The sequence below is a fragment of the Pleurodeles waltl genome, chromosome 4_1, assembly GCF_031143425.1.
Source record: "Pleurodeles waltl isolate 20211129_DDA chromosome 4_1, aPleWal1.hap1.20221129, whole genome shotgun sequence".
NCBI classification, from domain to species: domain Eukaryota; kingdom Metazoa; phylum Chordata; class Amphibia; order Caudata; family Salamandridae; genus Pleurodeles; species Pleurodeles waltl.
Genome location: NC_090442.1, coordinates 75,967,394 through 75,991,640, shown reverse-complemented (window position 1 = coordinate 75,991,640; position 24,247 = coordinate 75,967,394). Strand labels below are relative to the sequence as shown.

The following is a 24,247-nucleotide window of genomic DNA, read 5'->3' as shown; positions in this document are numbered from 1 at the left end:
TGACGTCTGCACTCTACAGCCTGCTGCTCGCAGTAATAAGGTGTGTGTGAAGGCATATTTCAGGAAAAGAGGATGTGTATAGCTCAGCAGTAAAGTATGTGACTGCAGATCAAGAGGTCCCCAGTTCAAGTCTTGCTTCCCACTTCTCCTTTTAAGGAACCAAAAAAAAATTCTCTGTTACTTATTTCAATTTCTGGAGATTTCTGGAAAGTATGTCACAGAAAAACCACTAATTAAAAAGAGTTTTAGGTTTTATCTGCGTCCGTAAGAGGGTTGTGTGAAAGGACCAGCAGCCGGTCTCCATAGCAGTCCCTGTGACTAGTGAAGCAAGAGTAAGCTTGAGAGTGAATTGGCACCCTTGGCCTAGGACCTGCTGTCATGCTATGTATTTTGGTGTGAATAGTGAAGCATCAGGTGTGTTGAGTGTGTCCATCAGCTTGTAGCCAGGGGCATGAGTCAGGCTGTGTCCTAGACCCTGTGACTAATAAATCAGCAGGTGGTATAGAGAGCCTATAAAAGAGGAAGCCGTTCTGATGAGATCCACAGCAGCAGTTTCTAGTCCATCCACTTCCAAATAGTACAACAAGGGGGTATAGCTCAGTGGTAGAGCATTTGACTGCAGATCAAGAGGTCCCTGGTTCAAATCCGGGTGCCCCCTTAATACTTTAAAGAAGCTGTCAATTTCTTTCTGTATCGCTTTTTTCAATTCTCGGGGATTTTTTGAAAGTATGTCACACTAAAACGACTAATTAAGCAAAATAGCTCAAAGTTTTATGTGCATCCTTATGACTCTTGTTGAAAATTAACAGTTTTCACACTCACACCCAGTAACTGCACCATGGATCAATCTGGGTGCCCCCTTCACACATGAAAGAAGCTTTCAATTTCTTTCTATATCACTTTCTACAATTCTTGGGGATTTATTGAAAGTATTTCACACTAAAACGACGATTTAAACAAAATAGCTCAAAGTTCTATGTGCATCCTTAAGACTGTTGTGCGAAAATTAACAGTTTTCACACTCACGCCCAGTAACTGCACCATGGATCAATTCGAGTAAAACAAGAGTTCGTACATTGGCACACAGGGACAAATTGAAATTTGTGTACACAGCATGATACTGTGTACTTTAATACATCTTATAACATTCTGTAGTGTGCAGCACACAGATAATGTTTTACGGCATGGATTTATTAACAAGCATTGCTTCTAATAATTGAGCATATAGCAGAAATTGCAGGTGCAAAGAAAAAATACATAGGTAAACAAATCACAAGTTTCTAAATTCCACTGTATTTACCACAGCACAGCTGATTTGTTGTGCTTTAAGAAACACTGTGTGCCTGTACAGCAGCAAAGATGTGAGTGTGTGGACACTGTATGCCCGTAATGCTTTCACAAATGTCCTTATACTGTAACAGAAGTCTCTGCAGTTTTAGAACTGAGTTTGGACAGTAGCATGTGTGCTTACTGATAGTAATATGTGTAAGAAACAAATGCCTGCATGCTGTTACTTGTGTCTTTCTCCAGTAGCACACCTATTTACTGTAATTAGTATGTAAGGTAACGTCGGCTAGACAAAACTGGACCCAAATGCTGGTACACTGTGACTGGCCTGTGTACTGTTTCCAGTGTGTTTCACTGTTATCACGCCAGCTTACCGTTACTAGAATGTACAGTAAGACTGGTCCAATATGTATACCATATCAAATTGTTTTACCATAAAACAAAGATATAGCATTGTTAAAGACATTACCACGTGAGGGACACAGAAATTGCATTTTAAAAGACATCTATGTGAACTTGCATCGATTAGAAGAGATAGTGACTGTGTGAGAGTTGTATGGTACTGCTAACCAAAGCACTGTTAAAAAGAAGTCTTTCCTCACTAGAGTTGTGTTCTGTCAATGTCTGAGGCAGTGGATTTTTAAATGAGCTAGGAGGCTTAGACTGGCTGAGTCACTGACAGCTTTGCACACTTACTGCAGAGAGTGAGCAGACGAGAGACTAAGACTGAAATTTAGGGCACAGAGTGATGGCAGAAGAGAGTAAGACTCACTCTCACTTCCAGCATGGTGAGTAGACAAGAGAGTAAGCTAGTCCCACAGCTGGAATCCCAGAGTAGGTATAACTCAGTGCTAGTCAGAGTCCATGGTATTATATGTGACGTCTACACTCTACAGCCTGCTGCTCGCAGTAATAAGGTGTGTGTGAAGGAATATTTCAGGAAAAGAGGATGTGTATAGCTCAGCAGTAAAGTATGTGACTGCAGATCAAGAGGTCCCCAGTTCAAGTCTTGCTTCCCACTTCTCCTTTTAAGGAACAAAAAAAAAATTCTCTGTTACTTATTTCAATTTCTGGAGATTTCTTGAAAGTATGTCACAGAAAAACCACTAATTAAAAAGAGTTTTAGGTTTTATCTGCGTCCGTAAGAGGGTTGTGTGAAAGGACCAGCAGCCGGTCTCCATAGCAGTCCCTCTGACTAGTGAAGCAAGAGTAAGCTTGAGAGTGAATTGGCACCCTTGGCCTAGGACCTGCTGTCATGCTATGTATTTTGGTGTGAATAGTGAAGCATCAGGTGTGTTGAGTGTGTCCATCAGCTTGTAGCCAGGGGCATGAGTCAGGCTGTGTCCCAGACCCTGTGACTAATAAATCAGCAGGTGGTATAGAGAGCCTATAAAAGAGGAAGCCGTTCTGATGAGATCCACAGCAGCAGTTTCTAGTCCATCCACTTCCAGATAGTACAACAAGGGGGTATAGCTCAGTGGTAGAGCATTTGACTGCAGGTCAAGAGGTCCCTGGTTCAAATCCGGGTGCCCCCTTAATACTTTAAAGAAGCTGTCAATTTCTTTCTGTATCGCTTTTTTCAATTCTTGGGGATTTTTTGAAAGTATGTCACACTAAAACGACTAATTAAGCAAAATAGCTCAAAGTTTTATGTGCATCCTTATGACTCTTGTTGAAAATTAACAGTTTTCACACTCACACCCAGTAACTGCACCATGGATCAATCTGGGTGCCCCCTTCACACATGAAAGAAGCTTTCAATTTCTTTCTATATCACTTTCTACAATTCTTGGGGATTTATTGAAAGTATTTCACACTAAAACGACTATTTAAACAAAATAGCTCAAAGTTTTATGTGCATCCTTAAGACTGTTGTGCGAAAATTAACAGTTTTCACACTCACGCCCAGTAACTGCACCATGGATCAATTCGAGTAAAACAAGAGTTCGTACATTGGCACACAGGGACAAATTGAAATTTGTGTACACAGCATGATACTGTGTACTTTAATACATCTTATAACATTCTGTAGTGTGCAGCACACAGATAATGTTTTACGGCATGGATTTATTAACAAGCATTGCTTCTAATAATTGAGCATATAGCAGAAATTGCAGGTGCAAAGAAAAAATACATAGGTAAACAAATCACAAGTTTCTAAATTCCACTGTATTTACCACAGCACAGCTGATTTGTTGTGCTTTAAGAAACACTGTGTGCCTGTACAGCAGCAAAGATGTGAGTGTGTGGACACTGTATGCCCGTAATGCTTTCACAAATGTCCTTATACTGTAACAGAAGTCTCTGCAGTTTTAGAACTGAGTTTGGACAGTAGCATGTGTGCTTACTGATAGTAATATGTGTAAGAAACAAATGCCTGCATGCTGTTACTTGTGTCTTTCTCCAGTAGCACACCTATTTACTGTAATTAGTATGTAAGGTAACGTCGGCTAGACAAAACTGGACCCAAATGCTGGTACACTGTGACTGGCCTGTGTACTGTTTCCAGTGTGTTTCACTAGTATCACGCCAGCTTACCGTTACTAGAATGTACAGTAAGACTGGTCCAATATGTATACCATATCAAATTGTTTTACCATAAAACAAAGATATAGCATTGTTAAAGACATTACCACGTGAGGGACACAGAAATTGCATTTTAAAAGACATCTATGTGAACTTGCATCGATTAGAAGAGATAGTGACTGTGTGAGAGTTGTATGGTACTGCTAACCAAAGCACTGTTAAAAAGAAGTCTTTCCTCACTAGAGTTGTGTTCTGTCAATGTCTGAGGCAGTGGATTTTTAAATGAGCTAGGAGGCTTAGACTGGCTGAGTCACTGACAGCTTTGCACACTTACTGCAGAGAGTGAGCAGACGAGAGACTAAGACTGAAATTTAGGGCACAGAGTGATTGCAGAAGAGAGTAAGACTCACTCTCACTTCCAGCATGGTGAGTAGACAAGAGAGTAAGCTAGTCCCACAGCTGGAATCCCAGAGTAGGTATAACTCAGTGCTAGTCAGAGTCCATGGTATTATATGTGACGTCTGCACTCTACAGCCTGCTGCTCGCAGTAATAAGGTGTGTGTGAAGGCATATTTCAGGAAAAGAGGATGTGTATAGCTCAGCAGTAAAGTATGTGACTGCAGATCAAGAGGTCCCCAGTTCAAGTCTTGCTTCCCACTTCTCCTTTTAAGGAACCAAAAAAAAATTCTCTGTTACTTATTTCAATTTCTGGAGATTTCTTGAAAGTATGTCACAGAAAAACCACTAATTAAAAAGAGTTTTAGGTTTTATCTGCGTCCGTAAGAGGGTTGTGTGAAAGGACCAGCAGCCGGTCTCCACAGCAGTCCCTGTGACTAGTGAAGCAAGAGTAAGCTTGAGAGTGAATTGGCACCCTTGGCTTAGGACCTGCTGTCATGCTATGTATTTTGGTGTGAATAGTGAAGCATCAGGTGTGTTGAGTGTGTCCATCAGCTTGTAGCCAGGGGCATGAGTCAGGCTGTGTCCCAGACCCTGTGACTAATAAATCAGCAGGTGGTATAGAGAGCCTATAAAAGAGGAAGCCGTTCTGATGAGATCCACAGCAGCAGTTTCTAGTCCATCCACTTTCAGATAGTACAACAAGGGGGTATAGCTCAGTGGTAGAGCATTTGACTGCAGGTCAAGAGGTCCCTGGTTCAAATCCAGGTGCCCCCTTAATACTTTAAAGAAGCTGTCAATTTCTTTCTGTATCGCTTTTTTCAATTCTTGGGGATTTTTTGAAAGTATGTCACACTAAAACGACTAATTAAGCAAAATAGCTCAAAGTTTTATGTGCATCCTTATGACTCTTGTTGAAAATTAACAGTTTTCACACTCACACCCAGTAACTGCACCATGGATCAATCTGGGTGCCCCCTTCACACATGAAAGAAGCTTTCAATTTCTTTCTATATCACTTTCTACAATTCTTGGGGATTTATTGAAAGTATTTCACACTAAAACGACTATTTAAACAAAATAGCTCAAAGTTCTATGTGCATCCTTAAGACTGTTGTGCGAAAATTAACAGTTTTCACACTCACGCCCAGTAAATGCACCATGGATCAATTCGAGTAAAACAAGAGTTCGTACATTGGCACACAGGGACAAATTGAAATTTGTGTACACAGCATGATACTGTGTACTTTAATACATCTTATAACATTCTGTAGTGTGCAGCACACAGATAATGTTTTACGGCATGGATTTATTAACAAGCATTGCTTCTAATAATTGAGCATATAGCAGAAATTGCAGGTGCAAAGAAAAAATACATAGGTAAACAAATCACAAGTTTCTAAATTCCACTGTATTTACCACAGCACAGCTGATTTGTTGTGCTTTAAGAAACACTGTGTGCCTGTACAGCAGCAAAGATGTGAGTGTGTGGACACTGTATGCCCGTAATGCTTTCACAAATGTCCTTATACTGTAACAGAAGTCTCTGCAGTTTTAGAACTGAGTTTGGACAGTAGCATGTGTGCTTACTGATAGTAATATGTGTAAGAAACAAATGCCTGCATGCTGTTACTTGTGTCTTTCTCCAGTAGCACACCTATTTACTGTAATTAGTATGTAAGGTAACGTCGGCTAGACAAAACTGGACCCAAATGCTGGTACACTGTGACTGGCCTGTGTACTGTTTCCAGTGTGTTTCACTAGTATCACGCCAGCTGACCGTTACTAGAATGTACAGGAAAACTGGTCCAATATGTATACCATATCAAATTGTTTTACCATAAAACAAAGTTATAGCATTGTTAAAGACATTACCACGTGAGGGACACAGAAATTGCATTTTAAAAGACATCTATGTGAACTTGCATCGATTAGAAGAGATAGTGACTGTGTGAGAGTTGTATGGTACTGCTAACCAAAGCACTGTTAAAAAGAAGTCTTTCCTCACTAGAGTTGTGTTCTGTCAATGTCTGAGGCAGTGGATTTTTAAATGAGATAGGAGGCTTAGACTGGCTGAGTCACTGACAGCTTTGCACACTTACTGCAGAGAGTGAGCAGACGAGAGACTAAGACTGAAATTTAGGGCACAGAGTGATTGCAGAAGAGAGTAAGACTCACTCTCACTTCCAGCATGGTGAGTAGACAAGAGAGTAAGCTAGTCCCACAGCTGGAATCCCAGAGTAGGTATAACTCAGTGCTAGTCAGAGTCCATGGTATTATATGTGACGTCTGCACGCTACAGCCTGCTGCTCGCAGTAATAAGGTGTGTGTGAAGGCATATTTCAGGAAAAGAGGATGTGTATAGCTCAGCAGTAAAGTATATGACTGCAGATCAAGAGGTCCCCAGTTCAAGTCTTGCTTCCCACTTCTCCTTTTAAGGAACAAAAAAAAAATTCTCTGTTACTTATTTCAATTTCTGGAGATTTCTTGAAAGTATGTCACAGAAAAACCACTAATTAAAAAGAGTTTTAGGTTTTATCTGCGTCCGTAAGAGGGTTGTGTGAAAGGACCAGCAGCCGGTCTCCATAGCAGTCCCTGTGACTAGTGAAGCAAGAGTAAGCTTGAGAGTGAATTGGCACCCTTAGCCTAGGACCTGCTGTCATGCTATGTATTTTGGTGAATAGTGAAGCATCAGGTGTGTTGAGTGTGTCCATCAGCTTGTAGCCAGGGGCATGAGTCAGGCTGTGTCCCAGACCCTGTGACTAATAAATCAGCAGGTGGTATAGAGAGCCTATAAAAGAGGAAGCCGTTCTGATGAGATCCACAGCAGCAGTTTCTAGTCCATCCACTTCCAGATAGTACAACAAGGGGGTATATCTCAGTGGTAGAGCATTTGACTGCAGATCAAGAGGTCCCTGGTTCAAATCCGGGTGCCCCCTTAATACTTTAAAGAAGCTGTCAATTTCTTTCTGTATCGCTTTTTTCAATTCTTGGGGATTTTTTGAAAGTATGTCACACTAAAACGACTAATTAAGCAAAATAGCTCAAAGTTTTATGTGCATCCTTATGACTCTTGTTGAAAATTAACAGTTTTCACACTCACACCCAGTAACTGCACCATGGATCAATCTGGGTGCCCCCTTCACACATGAAAGAAGCTTTCAATTTCTTTCTATATCACTTTCTACAATTCTTGGGGATTTATTGAAAGTATTTCACACTAAAACGACTATTTACACAAAATAGCTCAAAGTTTTATGTGCATCCTTAAGACTGTTGTGCGAAAATTAACAGTTTTCACACTCACGCCCAGTAACTGCACCATGGATCAATTCGAGTAAAACAAGAGTTCGTACATTGGCACACAGGGACAAATTGAAATTTGTGTACACAGCATGATACTGTGTACTTTAATACATCTTATAACATTCTGTAGTGTGCAGCACACAGATAATGTTTTACGGCATGGATTTATTAACAAGCATTGCTTCTAATAATTGAGCATATAGCAGAAATTGCAGGTGCAAAGAAAAAATACATAGGTAAACAAATCACAAGTTTCTAAATTCCACTGTATTTACCACAGCACAGCTGATTTGTTGTGCTTTAAGAAACACTGTGTGCCTGTACAGCAGCAAAGATGTGAGTGTGTGGACACTGTATGCCCGTAATGCTTTCACAAATGTCCTTATACTGTAACAGAAGTCTCTGCAGTTTTAGAACTGAGTTTGGACAGTAACATGTGTGCTTACTGATAGTAATATGTGTAAGAAACAAATGCCTGCATGCTGTTACTTGTGTCTTTCTCCAGTAGCACACCTATTTACTGTAATTAGTATGTAAGGTAACGTCGGCTAGACAAAACTGGACCCAAATGCTGGTACACTGTGACTGGCCTGTGTACTGTTTCCAGTGTGTTTCACTAGTATCACACCAGCTTACCGTTACTAGAATGTACAGTAAGACTGGTCCAATATGTATACCATATCAAATTGTTTTACCATAAAACAAAGATATAGCATTGTTAAAGACATTACCACGTGAGGGACACAGAAATTGCATTTTAAAAGACATCTATGTGAACTTGCATCGATTAGAAGAGATAGTGACTGTGTGAGAGTTGTATGGTACTGCTAACCAAAGCACTGTTCAAAAGAAGTCTTTCCTCACTAGAGTTGTGTTCTGTCAATGTCTGAGGCAGTGGATTTTTAAATGAGCTAGGAGGCTTAGACTGGCTGAGTCACTGACAGCTTTGCACACTTACTGCAGAGAGTGAGCAGACGAGAGACTAAGACTGAAATTTAGGGCACAGAGTGATTGCAGAAGAGAGTAAGACTCACTCTCACTTCCAGCATGGTGAGTAGACAAGAGAGTAAGCTAGTCCCACAGCTGGAATCCCAGAGTAGGTATAACTCAGTGCTAGTCTGAGTCCATGGTATTATATGTGACGTCTGCACGCTACAGCCTGCTGCTCGCAGTAATAAGGTGTGTGTGAAGGCATATTTAAGGAAAAGAGGATGTGTATAGCTCAGCAGTAAAGTATATGACTGCAGATCAAGAGGTCCCCAGTTCAAGTCTTGCTTCCCACTTCTCCTTTTAAGGAACAAAAAAAAAATCTCTGTTACTTATTTCAATTTCTGGAGATTTCTTGAAAGTATGTCACAGAAAAACCACTAATTAAAAAGAGTTTTAGGTTTTATCTGCGTCCATAAAAGGTTGTGTGAAAGGACCAGCAGCCGGTCTCCATAGCAGTCCCTGTGACTAGTGAAGCAAGAGTAAGCTTGAGAGTGAATTGGCACCCTTGGCCTAGGACCTGCTGTCATGCTATGTATTTTGGTGTGAATAGTGAAGCATCAGGTGTGTTGAGTGTGTCCATCAGCTTGTAGCCAGGGGCATGAGTCAGGCTGTGTCCCAGACCCTGTGACTAATAAATCAGCAGGTGGTATAGAGAGCCTATCAAAGAGGAAGCCGTTCTGATGAGATCCACAGCAGCAGTTTCTAGTCCATCCACTTCCAGATAGTACAACAAGGGGGCATAGCTCAGTGGTAGAGCATTTGACTGCAGATCAAGAGGTCCCTGGTTCAAATCCGGGTGCCCCCTTAATACTTTAAAGAAGATGTCAATTTCTTTCTGTATCGCTTTTTTCAATTCTTGGGGATTTTTTGAAAGTATGTCACACTAAAACGACTAATTAAGCAAAATAGCTCAAAGTTTTATGTGCATCCTTATGACTCTTGTTGAAAATTAACAGTTTTCACACTCACACCCAGTAACTGCACCATGGATCAATCTGGGTGCCCCCTTCACACATGAAAGAAGCTTTCAATTTCTTTCTATATCACTTTCTACAATTCTTGGGGATTTATTGAAAGTATTTCACACTAAAACGACTATTTAAACAAAATAGCTCAAAGTTTTATGTGCATCCTTAAGACTGTTGTGCGAAAATTAACAGTTTTCACACTCACGCCCAGTAACTGCACCATGGATCAATTCGAGTAAAACAAGAGTTCGTACATTGGCACACAGGGACAAATTGAAATTTGTGTACACAGCATGATACTGTGTACTTTAATACATCTTATAACATTCTGTAGTGTGCAGCACACAGATAATGTTTTACGGCATGGATTTATTAACAAGCATTGCTTCTAATAATTGAGCATATAGCAGAAATTGCAGGTGCAAAGAAAAAATACATAGGTAAACAAATCACAAGTTTCTAAATTCCACTGTATTTACCACAGCACAGCTGATTTGTTGTGCTTTAAGAAACACTGTGTGCCTGTACAGCAGCAAAGATGTGAGTGTGTGGACACTGTATGCCCGTAATGCTTTCACAAATGTCCTTATACTGTAACAGAAGTCTCTGCAGTTTTAGAACTGAGTTTGGACAGTAGCATGTGTGCTTACTGATAGTAATATGTGTAAGAAACAAATGCCTGCATGCTGTTACTTGTGTCTTTCTCCAGTAGCACACCTATTTACTGTAATTAGTATGTAAGGTAACGTCGGCTAGACAAAACTGGACCCAAACGCTGGTACACTGTGACTGGCCTGTGTACTGTTTCCAGTGTGTTTCACTAGTATCACGCCAGCTTACCGTTACTAGAATGTACAGTAAGACTGGTCCAATATGTATACCATATCAAATTGTTTTACTATAAAACAAAGATATAGCATTGTTAAAGACATTACCACGTGAGGGACACAGAAATTGCATTTTAAAAGACATCTATGTGAACTTGCATCGATTAGAAGAGATAGTGACTGTGTGAGAGTTGTATGGTACTGCTAACCAAAGCACTGTTAAAAAGAAGTCTTTCCTCACTAGAGTTGTGCTCTGTCAATGTCTGAGGCAGTGGATTTTTAAATGAGCTAGGAGGCTTAGACTGGCTGAGTCACTGACAGCTTTGCACACTTACTGCAGAGAGTGAGCAGACGAGAGACTAAGACTGAAATTTAGGGCACAGAGTGATTGCAGAAGAGAGTAAGACTCACTCTCACTTCCAGCATGGTGAGTAGACAAGAGAGTAAGCTAGTCCCACAGCTGGAATCCCAGAGTAGGTATAACTCAGTGCTAGTCCGAGTCCATGGTATTATATGTGACGTCTGCACTCTACAGCCTGCTGCTCGCAGTAATAAGGTGTGTGTGAAGGCATATTTCAGGAAAAGAGGATGTGTATAGCTCAGCAGTAAAGTATATGACTGCAGATCAAGAGGTCCCCAGTTCAAGTCTTGCTTCCCACTTCTCCTTTTAAGGAACAAAAAAAAAATCTCTGTTACTTATTTCAATTTCTGGAGATTTCTTGAAAGTATGTCACAGAAAAACCACTAATTAAAAAGAGTTTTAGGTTTTATCTGCGTCCGTAAGAGGGTTGTGTGAAAGGACCAGCAGCCGGTCTCCATAGCAGTCCCTGTGACTAGTGAAGCAAGAGTAAGCTTGAGAGTGAATTGGCACCCTTGGCCTAGGACCTGCTGTCATGCTATGTATTTTGGTGTGAATAGTGAAGCATCAGGTGTGTTGAGTGTGTCCATCAGCTTGTAGCCAGGGGCATGAGTCAGGCTGTGTCCCAGACCCTGTGACTAATAAATCAGCAGGTGGTATAGAGAGCCTATAAAAGAGGAAGCCGTTCTGATGAGATCCACAGCAGCAGTTTCTAGTCCATCCACTTCCAGATAGTACAACAAGGGGGTATATCTCAGTGGTAGAGCATTTGACTGCAGATCAAGAGGTCCCTGGTTCAAATCCGGGTGCCCCCTTAATACTTTAAAGAAGCTGTCAATTTCTTTCTGTATCGCTTTTTTCAATTCTTGGGGATTTTTTGAAAGTATGTCACACTAAAACGACTAATTAAGCAAAATAGCTCAAAGTTTTATGTGCATCCTTATGACTCTTGTTAAAAATTAACAGTTTTCACACTCACACCCAGTAACTGCACCATGGATCAATCTGGGTGCCCCCTTCACACATGAAAGAAGCTTTCAATTTCTTTCTATATCACTTTCTACAATTCTTGGGGATTTATTGAAAGTATTTCACACTAAAACGACTATTTAAACAAAATAGCTCAAAGTTTTATGTGCATCCTTAAGACTGTTGTGCGAAAATTAACAGTTTTCAAACTCACGCCCAGTAACTGCACCATGGATCAATTCGAGTAAAACAAGAGTTCGTACATTGGCACACAGGGACAAATTGAAATTTGTGTACACAGCATGATACTGTGTACTTTAATACATCTTATAACATTCTGTAGTGTGCAGCACACAGATAATGTTTTACGGCATGGATTTATTAACAAGCATTGCTTCTAATAATTGAGCATATAGCAGAAATTGCAGGTGCAAAGAAAAAATACATAGGTAAACAAATCACAAGTTTCTAAATTCCACTGTATTTACCACAGCACAGCTGATTTGTTGTGCTTTAAGAAACACTGTGTGCCTGTAAAGCAGCAAAGATGTGAGTGTGTGGACACTGTATGCCCGTAATGCTTTCACAAATGTCCTTATACTGTAACAGAAGTCTCTGCAGTTTTAGAACTGAGTTTGGACAGTAGCATGTGTGCTTACTGATAGTAATATGTGTAAGAAACAAATGCCTGCATGCTGTTACTTGTGTCTTTCTCCAGTAGCACACCTATTTACTGTAATTAGTATGTAAGGTAACGTCGGCTAGACAAAACTGGACCCAAATGCTGGTACACTGTGACTGGTCTGTGTAAAGTTTCCAGTGTTTTTCACTAGTATCACGCCAGCTTACCGTTACTAGAATGTACAGTAAGACTGGTCCAATATGTATACCATATCAAATTGTTTTACCATAAAACAAAGATATAGCATTGTTAAAGACATTACCACGTGAGGGACACAGAAATTGCATTTTAAAAGACATCTATGTGAACTTGCATCGATTAGAAGAGATAGTGACTGTGTGAGAGTTGTATGGTACTGCTAACCAAAGCACTGTTAAAAAGAAGTCTTTCCTCACTAGAGTTGTGTTCTGTCAATGTCTGAGGCAGTGGATTTTTAAATGAGCTAGGAGGCTTAGACTGGCTGAGTCACTGACAGCTTTGCACACTTACTGCAGAGAGTGAGCAGACGAGAGACTAAGACTGAAATTTAGGGCACAGAGTGATTGCAGAAGAGAGTAAGGCTCACTCTCACTTCCAGCATGGTGAGTAGACAAGAGAGTAAGCTAGTCCCACAGCTGGAATCCCAGAGTAGGTATAACTCAGTGCTAGTCAGAGTCCATGGTATTATATGTGACGTCTGCACTCTACAGCCTGCTGCTCGCAGTAATAAGGTGTGTGTGAAGGCATATTTCAGGAAAAGAGGATGTGTATAGCTCAGCAGTAAAGTATGTGACTGCAGATCAAGAGGTCCCCAGTTCAAGTCTTGCTTCCCACTTCTCCTTTTAAGGAAGAAAAAAAAAATTCTCTGTTACTTATTTCAATTTCTGGAGATTTCTTGAAAGTATGTCACAGAAAAACCACTAATTAAAAAGAGTTTTAGGTTTTATCTGCGTCCGTAAGAGGGTTGTGTGAAAGGACCAGCAGCCGGTCTCCATAGCAGTCCCTGTGACTAGTGAAGCAAGAGTAAGCTTGAGAGTGAATTGGCACCCTTGGCCTAGAACCTGCTGTCATGCTATGTATTTTGGTGTGAATAGTGAAGCATCAGGTGTGTTGAGTGTGTCCATCAGCTTGTAGCCAGAGGCATGAGTCAGGCTGTGTCCCAGACCCTGTGACTAATAAATCAGCAGGTGGTATAGAGAGCCTATAAAAGAGGAAGCCGTTCTGATGAGATCCACAGCAGCAGTTTCTAGTCCATCCACTTCCAGATAGTACAACAAGGGGGTATAGCTCAGTGGTAGAGCATTTGACTGCAGATCAAGAGGTCCCTGGTTCAAATCCGGGTGCCCCCTTAATACTTTAAAGAAGCTGTCAATTTCTTTCTGTATCGCTTTTTTCAATTCTTGGGGATTTTTTGAAAGTATGTCACACTAAAACGACTAATTAAGCAAAATAGCTCAAAGTTTTATGTGCATCCTTATGACTCTTGTTGAAAATTAACAGTTTTCACACTCACACCCAGTAACTGCGCCATGGATCAATCTGGGTGCCCCCTTCACACATGAAAGAAGCTTTCAATTTCTTTCTATATCACTTTCTACAATTCTTGGGGATTTATTGAAAGTATTTCACACTAAAACAACTATTTAAACAAAATAGCTCAAAGTTTTATGTGCATCCTTAAGACTGTTGTGCGAAAATTAACAGTTTTCACACTCACGCCCAGTAACTGCACCATGGATCAATTCGAGTAAAACAAGAGTTCGTACATTGGCACACAGGGACAAATTGAAATTTGTGTACACAGCATGATACTGTGTACTTTAATACATCTTTCTACATTCTGTAGTGTGCAGCACACAGATAATGTTTTACGGCATGGATTTATTAACAAGCATTGCTTCTAATAATTGAGCATATAGCAGAAATTGCAGGTGCAAAGAAAAAATACATAGGTAAACAAATCACAAGTTTCTAAATTCCACTGTATTTACCACAGCACAGCTGATTTGTTGTGCTTTAAGAAACACTGTGTGCCTGTACAGCAGCAAAGATGTGAGTGTGTGGACACTGTATGCCCGTAATGCTTTCACAAATGTCCTTATACTGTAACAGAAGTCTCTGCAGTTTTAGAACTGAGTTTGGACAGTAGCATGTGTGCTTACTGATAGTAATATGTGTAAGAAACAAATGCCTGCATGCTGTTACTTGTGTCTTTCTCCAGTAGCACACCTATTTACTGTAATTAGTATGTAAGGTAACGTCGGCTAGACAAAACTGGACCCAAATGCTGGTACACTGTGACTGGCCTGTGTACTGTTTCCAGTGTGTTTCTCTAGTATCACGCCAGCTTACCGTTACTAGAATGTACAGTAAGACTGGTCCAATATGTATACCATATCAAATTGTTTTACCATAAAACAAAGATATAGCATTGTTAAAGACATTACCACGTGAGGGACACAGAAATTGCATTTTAAAAGACATCTATGTGAACTTGCATCGATTAAAAGAGATAGTGACTGTGTGAGAGTTGTATGGTACTGCTAACCAAAGCACTGTTAAAAAGAAGTCTTTCCTCACTAGAGTTGTGTTCTGTCAATGTCTGAGGCAGTGGATTTTTAAATGAGCTAGGAGGCTTAGACTGGCTGAGTCACTGACAGCTTTGCACACTTACTGCAGAGAGTGAGCAGACGAGAGACTAAGACTGAAATTTAGGGCACAGAGTGATTGCAGAAGAGAGTAAGACTCACTCTCACTTCCAGCATGGTGAGTAGACAAGAGAGTAAGCTAGTCCCACAGCTGGAATCCCAGAGTAGGTATAACCCAGTGCTAGTCAGAGTCCATGGTATTATATGTGACGTCTGCACGCTACAGCCTGCTGCTCGCAGTAATAAGGTGTGTGTGAAGGCATATTTCAGGAAAAGAGGATGTGTATAGCTCAGCAGTAAAGTATATGACTGCAGATCAAGAGGTCCCCAGTTCAAGTCTTGCTTCCCACTTCTCCTTTTAAGGAACAAAAAAAAAATCTCTGTTACTTATTTCAATTTCTGGAGATTTCTTGAAAGTATGTCACAGAAAAACCACTAATTAAAAAGAGTTTTAGGTTTTATCTGCGTCCATAAAAGGTTGTGTGAAAGGACCAGCAGCCGGTCTCCATAGCAGTCCCTGTGACTAGTGAAGCAAGAGTAAGCTTGAGAGTGAATTGGCACCCTTGGCCTAGGACCTGCTGTCATGCTATGTATTTTGGTGTGAATAGTGAAGCATCAGGTGTGTTGAGTGTGTCCATCAGCTTGTAGCCAGGGGCATGAGTCAGGCTGTGTCCCAGACCCTGTGACTAATAAATCAGCAGGTGGTATAGAGAGCCTATCAAAGAGGAAGCCGTTCTGATGAGATCCACAGCAGCAGTTTCTAGTCCATCCACTTCCAGATAGTACAACAAGGGGGCATAGCTCAGTGGTAGAGCATTTGACTGCAGATCAAGAGGTCCCTGGTTCAAATCCGGGTGCCCCCTTAATACTTTAAAGAAGATGTCAATTTCTTTCTGTATCGCTTTTTTCAATTCTTGGGGATTTTTTGAAAGTATGTCACACTAAAACGACTAATTAAGCAAAATAGCTCAAAGTTTTATGTGCATCCTTATGACTCTTGTTGAAAATTAACAGTTTTCACACTCACACCCAGTAACTGCACCATGGATCAATCTGGGTGCCCCCTTCACACATGAAAGAAGCTTTCAATTTCTTTCTATATCACTTTCTACAATTCTTGGGGATTTATTGAAAGTATTTCACACTAAAACGACTATTTAAACAAAATAGCTCAAAGTTTTATGTGCATCCTTAAGACTGTTGTGCGAAAATTAACAGTTTTCACACTCACGCCCAGTAACTGCACCATGGATCAATTCGAGTAAAACAAGAGTTCGTACATTGGCACACAGGGACAAATTGAAATTTGTGTACACAGCATGATACTGTGTACTTTAATACATCTTATAACATTCTGTAGTGTGCAGCACACAGATAATGTTTTACGGCATGGATTTATTAACAAGCATTGCTTCTAATAATTGAGCATATAGCAGAAATTGCAGGTGCAAAGAAAAAATACATAGGTAAACAAATCACAAGTTTCTAAATTCCACTGTATTTACCACAGCACAGCTGATTTGTTGTGCTTTAAGAAACACTGTGTGCCTGTACAGCAGCAAAGATGTGAGTGTGTGGACACTGTATGCCCGTAATGCTTTCACAAATGTCCTTATACTGTAACAGAAGTCTCTGCAGTTTTAGAACTGAGTTTGGACAGTAGCATGTGTGCTTACTGATAGTAATATGTGTAAGAAACAAATGCCTGCATGCTGTTACTTGTGTCTTTCTCCAGTAGCACACCTATTTACTGTAATTAGTATGTAAGGTAACGTCGGCTAGACAAAACTGGACCCAAATGCTGGTACACTGTGACTGGCCTGTGTACTGTTTCCAGTGTGTTTCACTAGTATCACGCCAGCTTACCGTTACTAGAATGTACAGTAAGACTGGTCCAATATGTATACCATATCAAATTGTTTTACTATAAAACAAAGATATAGCATTGTTAAAGACATTACCACGTGAGGGACACAGAAATTGCATTTTAAAAGACATCTATGTGAACTTGCATCGATTAGAAGAGATAGTGACTGTGTGAGAGTTGTATGGTACTGCTAACCAAAGCACTGTTAAAAAGAAGTCTTTCCTCACTAGAGTTGTGCTCTGTCAATGTCTGAGGCAGTGGATTTTTAAATGAGCTAGGAGGCTTAGACTGGCTGAGTCACTGACAGCTTTGCACACTTACTGCAGAGAGTGAGCAGACGAGAGACTAAGACTGAAATTTAGGGCACAGAGTGATTGCAGAAGAGAGTAAGACTCACTCTCACTTCCAGCATGGTGAGTAGACAAGAGAGTAAGCTAGTCCCACAGCTGGAATCCCAGAGTAGGTATAACTCAGTGCTAGTCCGAGTCCATGGTATTATATGTGACGTCTGCACTCTACAGCCTGCTGCTCGCAGTAATAAGGTGTGTGTGAAGGCATATTTCAGGAAAAGAGGATGTGTATAGCTCAGCAGTAAAGTATATGACTGCAGATCAAGAGGTCCCCAGTTCAAGTCTTGCTTCCCACTTCTCCTTTTAAGGAACAAAAAAAAAATCTCTGTTACTTATTTCAATTTCTGGAGATTTCTTGAAAGTATGTCACAGAAAAACCACTAATTAAAAAGAGTTTTAGGTTTTATCTGCGTCCGTAAGAGGGTTGTGTGAAAGGACCAGCAGCCGGTCTCCATAGCAGTCCCTGTGACTAGTGAAGCAAGAGTAAGCTTGAGAGTGAATTGGCACCCTTGGCCTAGGACCTGCTGTCATGCTATGTATTTTGGTGTGAATAGTGAAGCATCAGGTGTGTTGAGTGTGTCCATCAGCTTGTAGCCAGGGGCATGAGTCAGGCTGTGTCCCAGACCCTGTGACTAATAAATCAGCAGGTGGTATAGAGAGCCTATAAAAGAGGAAGCCGTTCTGATGAGATCCACAGCAGCAGTTTCTAGTCCATCCACTTCCAGATAGTACAACAAGGGGGTATATCTCAGTGGTAGAGCATTTGACTGCAGATCAAGAGGTCCCTGGTTCAAATCCGGGTGCCCCCTTAATACTTTAAAGAAGCTGTCAATTTCTTTCTGTATCGCTTTTTTCAATTCTTGGGGATTTTTTAAAAGTATGTCACACTAAAACGACTAATTAAGCAAAATAGCTCAAAGTTTTATGTGCATCCTTATGACTCTTGTTAAAAATTAACAGTTTTCACACTCACACCCAGTAACTGCACCATGGATCAATCTGGGTGCCCCCTTCACACATGAAAGAAGCTTTCAATTTCTTTCTATATCACTTTCTACAATTCTTGGGGATTTATTGAAAGTATTTCACACTAAAACGACTATTTAAACAAAATAGCTCAAAGTTTTATGTGCATCCTTAAGACTGTTGTGCGAAAATTAACAGTTTTCAAACTCACGCCCAGTAACTGCACCATGGATCAATTCGAGTAAAACAAGAGTTCGTACATTGGCACACAGGGACAAATTGAAATTTGTGTACACAGCATGATACTGTGTACTTTAATACATCTTATAACATTCTGTAGTGTGCAGCACACAGATAATGTTTTACGGCATGGATTTATTAACAAGCATTGCTTCTAATAATTGAGCATATAGCAGAAATTGCAGGTGCAAAGAAAAAATACATAGGTAAACAAATCACAAGTTTCTAAATTCCACTGTATTTACCACAGCACAGCTGATTTGTTGTGCTTTAAGAAACACTGTGTGCCTGTAAAGCAGCAAAGATGTGAGTGTGTGGACACTGTATGCCCGTAATGCTTTCACAAATGTCCTTATACTGTAACAGAAGTCTCTGCAGTTTTAGAACTGAGTTTGGACAGTAGCATGTGTGCTTACTGATAGTAATATGTGTAAGAAACAAATGCCTGCATGCTGTTACTTGTGTCTTTCTCCAGTAGCACACCTATTTACTGTAATTAGTATGTAAGGTAACGTCGGCTAGACAAAACTGGACCCAAATGCTGGTACACTGTGACTGGTCTGTGTAAAGTTTCCAGTGTTTTTCACTAGTATCACGCCAGCTTACCGTTACTAGAATGTACAGTAAGACTGGTCCAATATGTATACCATATCAAATTGTTTTACCATAAAACAAAGATATAGCATTGTTAAAGACATTACCACGTGAGGGACACAGAAATTGCATTTTAAAAGACATCTATGTGAACTTGCATCGATTAGAAGAGATAGTGACTGTGTGAGAGTTGTATGGTACTGCTAACCAAAGCACTGTTAAAAAGAAGTCTTTCCTCACTAGAGTTGTGTTCTGTCAATGTCTGAGGCAGTGGATTTTTAAATGAGCTAGGAGGCTTAGACTGGCTGAGTCACTGACAGCTTTGCACACTTACTGCAGAGAGTGAGCAGACGAGAGACTAAGACTGAAATTTAGGGCACAGAGTGATTGCAGAAGAGAGTAAGGCTCACTCTCACTTCCAGCATGGTGAGTAGACAAGAGAGTAAGCTAGTCCCACAGCTGGAATCCCAGAGTAGGTATAACTCAGTGCTAGTCAGAGTCCATGGTATTATATGTGACGTCTGCACTCTACAGCCTGCTGCTCGCAGTAATAAGGTGTGTGTGAAGGCATATTTCAGGAAAAGAGGATGTGTATAGCTCAGCAGTAAAGTATGTGACTGCAGATCAAGAGGTCCCCAGTTCAAGTCTTGCTTCCCACTTCTCCTTTTAAGGAAGAAAAAAAAAATTCTCTGTTACTTATTTCAATTTCTGGAGATTTCTTGAAAGTATGTCACAGAAAAACCACTAATTAAAAAGAGTTTTAGGTTTTATCTGCGTCCGTAAGAGGGTTGTGTGAAAGGACCAGCAGCCGGTCTCCATAGCAGTCCCTGTGACTAGTGAAGCAAGAGTAAGCTTGAGAGTGAATTGGCACCCTTGGCCTAGAACCTGCTGTCATGCTATGTATTTTGGTGTGAATAGTGAAGCATCAGGTGTGTTGAGTGTGTCCATCAGCTTGTAGCCAGAGGCATGAGTCAGGCTGTGTCCCAGACCCTGTGACTAATAAATCAGCAGGTGGTATAGAGAGCCTATAAAAGAGGAAGCCGTTCTGATGAGATCCACAGCAGCAGTTTCTAGTCCATCCACTTCCAGATAGTACAACAAGGGGGTATAGCTCAGTGGTAGAGCATTTGACTGCAGATCAAGAGGTCCCTGGTTCAAATCCGGGTGCCCCCTTAATACTTTAAAGAAGCTGTCAATTTCTTTCTGTATCGCTTTTTTCAATTCTTGGGGATTTTTTGAAAGTATGTCACACTAAAACGACTAATTAAGCAAAATAGCTCAAAGTTTTATGTGCATCCTTATGACTCTTGTTGAAAATTAACAGTTTTCACACTCACACCCAGTAACTGCGCCATGGATCAATCTGGGTGCCCCCTTCACACATGAAAGAAGCTTTCAATTTCTTTCTATATCACTTTCTACAATTCTTGGGGATTTATTGAAAGTATTTCACACTAAAACAACTATTTAAACAAAATAGCTCAAAGTTTTATGTGCATCCTTAAGACTGTTGTGCGAAAATTAACAGTTTTCACACTCACGCCCAGTAACTGCACCATGGATCAATTCGAGTAAAACAAGAGTTCGTACATTGGCACACAGGGACAAATTGAAATTTGTGTACACAGCATGATACTGTGTACTTTAATACATCTTTCTACATTCTGTAGTGTGCAGCACACAGATAATGTTTTACGGCATGGATTTATTAACAAGCATTGCTTCTAATAATTGAGCATATAGCAGAAATTGCAGGTGCAAAGAAAAAATACATAGGTAAACAAATCACAAGTTTCTAAATTCCACTGTATTTACCACAGCACAGCTGATTTGTTGTGCTTTAAGAAACACTGTGTGCCTGTACAGCAGCAAAGATGTGAGTGTGTGGACACTGTATGCCCGTAATGCTTTCACAAATGTCCTTATACTGTAACAGAAGTCTCTGCAGTTTTAGAACTGAGTTTGGACAGTAGCATGTGTGCTTACTGATAGTAATATGTGTAAGAAACAAATGCCTGCATGCTGTTACTTGTGTCTTTCTCCAGTAGCACACCTATTTACTGTAATTAGTATGTAAGGTAACGTCGGCTAGACAAAACTGGACCCAAATGCTGGTACACTGTGACTGGCCTGTGTACTGTTTCCAGTGTGTTTCACTAGTATCACGCCAGCTTACCGTTACTAGAATGTACAGTAAGACTGGTCCAATATGTATACCATATCAAATTGTTTTACCATAAAACAAAGATATAGCATTGTTAAAGACATTACCACGTGAGGGACACAGAAATTGCATTTTAAAAGACATCTATGTGAACTTGCATCGATTAGAAGAGATAGTGACTGTGTGAGAGTTGTATGGTACTGCTAACCAAAGCACTGTTAAAAAGAAGTCTTTCCTCACTAGAGTTGTGTTCTGTCAATGTCTGAGGCAGTGGATTTTTAAATGAGCTAGGAGGCTTAGACTGGCTGAGTCACTGACAGCTTTGCACACTTACTGCAGAGAGTGAGCAGACGAGAGACTAAGACTGAAATTTAGGGCACAGAGTGATTGCAGAAGAGAGTAAGACTCACTCTCACTTCCAGCATGGTGAGTAGACAAGAGAGTAAGCTAGTCCCACAGCTGGAATCCCAGAGTAGGTATAACCCAGTGCTAGTCAGAGTCCATGGTATTATATGTGACGTCTGCACGCTACAGCCTGCTGCTCGCAGTAATAAGGTGTGTGTGAAGGCATATTTCAGGAAAAGAGGATGTGTATAGCTCAGCAGTAAAGTATATGACTGCAGATCAAGAGGTCCCCAGTTCAAGTCTTGCTTCCCACTTCTCCTTTTAAGGAACAAAAAAAAAATCTCTGTTACTTATTTCAATTTCTGGAGATTTCTTGAAAGTATGTCACAGAAAAACCACTAATTAAAAAGAGTTTTAGGATTTATCTGCGTCCGTAAGAGGGTTGTGTGAAAGGACCAGCAGCCGGTCTCCATAGCAGTCCCTGTGACTAGTGAAGCAAGAGTAAGCTTGAGAGTGAATTGGCACCCTTGGCCTAGGACCTGCTGTCATGCTATGTATTTTGGTGTGAATAGTGAAGCATCAGGTGTGTTGAGTGTGTCCATCAGCTTGTAGCCAGGGGCATGAGTCAGGCTGTGTCCCAGACCCTGTGACTAATAAATCAGCAGGTGGTATAGAGAGCCTATAAAAGAGGAAGCCGTTCTGATGAGATCCACAGCAGCAGTTTCTAGTCCATCCACTTCCAGATAGTACAACAAGGGGGTATATCTCAGTGGTAGAGCATTTGACTGCAGATCAAGAGGTCTCTGGTTCAAATCCGGGTGCCCCCTTAATACTTTAAAGAAGCTGTCAATTTCTTTCTGTATCGTTTTTTTCAATTCTTGGGGATTTTTTGAAAGTATGTCACACTAAAACGACTAATTAAGCAAAATAGCTCAAAGTTTTATGTGCATCCTTATGACTCTTGTTGAAAATTAACAGTTTTCACACTCACACCCAGTAACTGCACCATGGATCAATCTGGGTGCCCCCTTCACACATGAAAGAAGCTTTCAATTTCTTTCTATATCACTTTCTACAATTCTTGGGGATTTATTGAAAGTATTTCACACTAAAACGACTATTTAAACAAAATAGCTCAAAGTTTGATGTGCATCCTTAAGACTGTTGTGCGAAAATTAACAGTTTTCACACTCACGCCCAGTAACTGCACCATGGATCAATTCGAGTAAAACAAGAGTTCGTACATTGGCACACAGGGACAAATTGAAATTTGTGTACACAGCATGATACTGTGTACTTTAATACATCTTTCTACATTCTGTAGTGTGCAGCACACAGATAATGTTTTACGGCATGGATTTATTAACAAGCATTGCTTCTAATAATTGAGCATATAGCAGAAATTGCAGGTGCAAAGAAAAAATACATAGGTAAACAAATCACAAGTTTCTAAATTCCACTGTATTTACCACAGCACAGCTGATTTGTTGTGCTTTAAGAAACACTGTGTGCCTGTACAGCAGCAAAGATGTGAGTGTGTGGACACTGTATTCCCGTAATGCTTTCACAAATGTCCTTATACTGTAACAGAAGTCTCTGCAGTTTTAGAACTGAGTTTGGACAGTAGCATGTGTGCTTACTGATAGTAATATGTGTAAGAAACAAATGCCTGCATGCTGTTACTTGTGTCTTTCTCCAGTAGCACACCTATTTACTGTAATTAGTATGTAAGGTAACGTCGGCTAGACAAAACTGGACCCAAATGCTGGTACACTGTGACTGGCCTGTGTACTGTTTCCAGTGTGTTTCACTAGTATCACGCCAGCTTACCGTTACTAGAATGTACAGTAAGACTGGTCCAATATGTATACCATATCAAATTGTTTTACCATAAAACAAAGATATAGCATTGTTAAAGACATTACCACGTGAGGGACACAGAAATTGCATTTTAAAAGACATCTATGTGAACTTGCATCGATTAGAAGAGATAGTGACTGTGTGAGAGTTGTATGGTACTGCTAACCAAAGCACTGTTAAAAAGAAGTCTTTCCTCACTAGAGTTGTGTTCTGTCAATGTCTGAGGCAGTGGATTTTTAAATGAGCTAGGAGGCTTAGACTGGCTGAGTCACTGACAGCTTTGCACACTTACTGCAGAGAGTGAGCAGACGAGAGACTAAGACTGAAATTTAGGGCACAGAGTGATTGCAGAAGAGAGTAAGACTCACTCTCACTTCCAGCATGGTGAGTAGACAAGAGAGTAAGCTAGTCCCACAGCTGGAATCCCAGAGTAGGTATAACTCAGTGCTAGTCAGAGTCCATGGTATTATATGTGACGTCTGCACTCTACAGCCTGCTGCTCGCAGTAATAAGGTGTGTGGGAAGGCATATTTCAGGAAAAGAGGATGTGTATAGCTCAACAGTAAAGTATGTGACTGCAGATCAAGAGGTCCCCAGTTCAAGTCTTGCTTCCCACTTCTCCTTTTAAGGAACAAAAAAAAAATCTATGTTACTTATTTCAATTTCTGGAGATTTCTTGAAAGTATGTCACAGAAAAACCACTAATTAAAAAGAGTTTTAGGTTTTATCTGCGTCCGTAAGAGGGTTGTGTGAAAGGACCAGCAGCCGGTCTCCATAGCAGTCCCTGTGACTAGTGAAGCAAGAGTAAGCTTGAGAGTGAATTGGCACCCTTGGCCTAGGACCTGCTGTCATGCTATGTATTTTGGTGTGAATAGTGAAGCATCAGGTGTGTTGAGTGTGTCCATCAGCTTGTAGCCAGGGGCAT

The 24,247-nt window shown here is 40.6% G+C and overlaps 11 non-coding genes across 11 annotated transcripts; all 11 read left to right on the top strand.

Annotated features, from left to right (window-relative positions):
• The first annotated feature begins 586 nt into the window (after positions 1-586).
• On the top strand, positions 587-658 carry TRNAC-GCA (transfer RNA cysteine (anticodon GCA)). Its single transcript has one exon. It is a non-coding gene; the product is annotated as a tRNA-Cys (tRNA).
• A 2,092-nt stretch (positions 659-2,750) lies between these two features.
• Positions 2,751-2,822, top strand: TRNAC-GCA (transfer RNA cysteine (anticodon GCA)). Its single transcript has one exon. It is a non-coding gene; the product is annotated as a tRNA-Cys (tRNA).
• A 2,092-nt stretch (positions 2,823-4,914) lies between these two features.
• On the top strand, positions 4,915-4,986 carry TRNAC-GCA (transfer RNA cysteine (anticodon GCA)). Its single transcript has one exon. It is a non-coding gene; the product is annotated as a tRNA-Cys (tRNA).
• Positions 4,987-7,076: 2,090 nt separating this feature from the next.
• Positions 7,077-7,148, top strand: TRNAC-GCA (transfer RNA cysteine (anticodon GCA)). Its single transcript has one exon. It is a non-coding gene; the product is annotated as a tRNA-Cys (tRNA).
• Positions 7,149-9,238: 2,090 nt separating this feature from the next.
• TRNAC-GCA (transfer RNA cysteine (anticodon GCA)) lies at positions 9,239-9,310 on the top strand. Its single transcript has one exon. It is a non-coding gene; the product is annotated as a tRNA-Cys (tRNA).
• Positions 9,311-11,401: 2,091 nt separating this feature from the next.
• Positions 11,402-11,473, top strand: TRNAC-GCA (transfer RNA cysteine (anticodon GCA)). The gene has a single exon. It is a non-coding gene; the product is annotated as a tRNA-Cys (tRNA).
• A 2,092-nt stretch (positions 11,474-13,565) lies between these two features.
• On the top strand, positions 13,566-13,637 carry TRNAC-GCA (transfer RNA cysteine (anticodon GCA)). Its single transcript has one exon. It is a non-coding gene; the product is annotated as a tRNA-Cys (tRNA).
• A 2,090-nt stretch (positions 13,638-15,727) lies between these two features.
• Positions 15,728-15,799, top strand: TRNAC-GCA (transfer RNA cysteine (anticodon GCA)). Its single transcript has one exon. It is a non-coding gene; the product is annotated as a tRNA-Cys (tRNA).
• A 2,091-nt stretch (positions 15,800-17,890) lies between these two features.
• Positions 17,891-17,962, top strand: TRNAC-GCA (transfer RNA cysteine (anticodon GCA)). Its single transcript has one exon. It is a non-coding gene; the product is annotated as a tRNA-Cys (tRNA).
• A 2,092-nt stretch (positions 17,963-20,054) lies between these two features.
• On the top strand, positions 20,055-20,126 carry TRNAC-GCA (transfer RNA cysteine (anticodon GCA)). Its single transcript has one exon. It is a non-coding gene; the product is annotated as a tRNA-Cys (tRNA).
• A 2,091-nt stretch (positions 20,127-22,217) lies between these two features.
• Positions 22,218-22,289, top strand: TRNAC-GCA (transfer RNA cysteine (anticodon GCA)). The gene has a single exon. It is a non-coding gene; the product is annotated as a tRNA-Cys (tRNA).
• Positions 22,290-24,247: the final 1,958 nt, after the last annotated feature.